Here is a 2,394-nt window from a genome sequence, read left to right as displayed (position 1 = left end):
ACCTTCTGGATGGCAGAGACCAAACTCTCAAAACACAGACCAAGACACCTAAGAAGATCAGGTAGAACATTTACATCGCAAAGGCACAAGGAGAGAAATGCAAGCTCCTGTTCCTTTAAGGTCAGAATTTTGAAAAGATGTTTTGTCAGGCCAGCTGTCTCTAATGGCATAGGCAAAAACTAATTTTGGAAAGAGGCTTAAAAAGAACCCAAGGGGCTTCCCTGGTGGTGCAGTGGTTAAGAATCCGCCTGCCAATGCAGGGGACACGGGTTCAAGCCCTGGTCCGGGAAGATCCCACATGCTGCAGAGCAACTAAGCCCGTGCGCCACAACTACTGAGCCTGCGCTCTAGAGCCCGTGAGCCACAGCTACTGAAGCCCACGTGCCTAGAGCCTGTGCTCCACAACAAGAGAAGCCGACTACTTCTCCCCCGGACTCCTTGGTAGTCTGTCAGTGGGAGAGCTTCGTGGCCGTCCCCTCGCCTCCTCCAGCCCCGCAGAACCCTACAAGTCTCAGTCATGCGTGAGTGCATCTCCATCCACGTTGGCCAGGCTGGTGTCCAGATCGGCAGTGCCTGCTGGGAGCTCTACTGCCTGGAACACGGCATCCAGCCCGATGGCCAGATGCCAAGTGACAAGACTATTGGGAGAGGAGATGACTCCTTCAACACCTTCTTCAGTGAGACAGGCGCTGGCAAGCATGTGCCCAGGGCAGTGTTTGTAGACCTGGAACCCACGGTCACTGATGAAGTTCGCACTGGCACCTGCTGCCAGCTCTTCCACCTTGAGCAGCTCGTCACAGGCAAGGAAGATGCTGCCAGTAACTATGCCCGAGGTCACTACACCATTGGCAAGGAGATCACTGGCCCCGTCTTGGACCGAATTCGGAAACTGGCTGACCAGTGCACAGGTTTTCAGGGCTTCCTGGTTTTCCACAGCTTTGGCAGGGGAACTGATTCCGGGTTCACCTCCCTGCTGATGGAACGTCTCTCTGTCGATTATGGCAAGAAGTCCAAGCTGGAGTTCTCCATTTACCCAGCCCCTCAGGTTTCCACAGCTGTAGCTGAGCCCTACAACTCCATCCTCACCACCCACACCACCCTGGAGCACTCTGATTGCGCCTTCATGGTAGACAATGAGGCAATCTATGACATCTGTCGTAGAAACCTCGATATTGAGCGCCCAACATACACTAATCTTAACCGCCTCATGAGCCAGATTGGGTCCTCCATCACCGCTTCCCTGAGGTTTGATGGAGCACTAAATGTTGATCTGACAGAATTCCAGACCAATCTGGTGCCCTATCCCCGCATCCACTTCCCTCTGGCCACGTATGCCCGTTATCTCTGCTGAGAAAGCCTACCATGAACAGCTTACTGTAGCAGAGATCACCAATGCTTGCTTTGAGCCGGCCAACCAGATGGTGAAATGCGACCCTCGCCATGGTAAATACATGGCTTGTTGCCTGTTGTACCGCGGTGATGTGGTTCCCAAAGATGTCAATGCTGCCACTGCCACCATCAAGGCCAAGCGCAGCATCCAGTTTGTGGACTGGTGCCCCACTGGCTTCAAAGTTGGCATTAATTACCAGCCTCCCACTGCGGTACCTGGTGGGGACCTGGCCAAAGTACAGCGAGCTGTGTGCATGCTGAGCAACACCACAGCCATCGCTGAGGCCTGGGCTCGCCTGGACCATAAGTTTGACCTGATGTATGCCAAGCGTGCCTTTGTTCACTGGTACGTGGGTGAGGGCATGGAGGAAGGAGAGTTTTCTGAGGCCCGTGAGGACACGGCTGCCCTTGAGAAGGATTATGAGGAGGTTGGAGCTGATAGTGCTGAGGGAGAGGAGGAGGGTGAAGAATATTAACCTGTCTGCTGTAATTTTACACTCTTGTCTTGGGACTGTCTTACTTGTGTTCTGTGGAGCTGCCCATTGTGGCCCTATCTTGTCAATAAAAGTGATATTTGTTTTCAAAAAAAAAAAACAAGACACCGCAATGAGAAGCGCGCACAACACAGCAAAGAGTAGCCCCGGCTCGACACAACTAAAGAAAACCCGCGTGCAGCAACGAAGACCTAATGCAGCCATAAATAAATAAATAAATAAATAAATTTATTTTTAAAAAAAAAGAACCCAAGATTTCTATAGTTACCAATTAAGTATTCACCTGCGAGTATAAGCTCTCTATGTACTGCACATGAACCTGGCTGGAGTATTCGTTGGAGGCTGGCAATCTGCTGCCTTTTTATTTTGTTTTGAAAAGTTTTTTTCCCATTCCAGGGTCAGTGTGTTGAAATAAAATCGCTAGTGATAATTGTGTGATAGGCTGATGTGCTATTTGTGGGCTTAACTCCTCTAAGCGTCACCCTAGAGTCGTTCAGCTCTTTTACATGTC

At 50.8% G+C, this 2,394-nt stretch overlaps 1 pseudogene across 1 annotated transcript; it reads left to right on the top strand.

Annotated features, from left to right (window-relative positions):
- Positions 1–399: 399 nt before the first annotated feature.
- On the top strand, positions 400–1,986 carry LOC309658672 (tubulin alpha-1C chain pseudogene; annotated as a pseudogene). The gene has a single exon. The product of its transcript is annotated as a tubulin alpha-1C chain pseudogene (transcript).
- The last annotated feature ends 408 nt before the right edge of the window (positions 1,987–2,394 follow it).

The sequence above is a fragment of the Balaenoptera physalus genome (assembly GCF_965194825.1).
Source record: "Balaenoptera physalus genome assembly, chromosome: 3".
Classification (NCBI taxonomy): Eukaryota; Metazoa; Chordata; class Mammalia; order Artiodactyla; family Balaenopteridae; genus Balaenoptera; species Balaenoptera physalus.
This window is presented reverse-complemented; position numbering and strand designations above follow the sequence as displayed.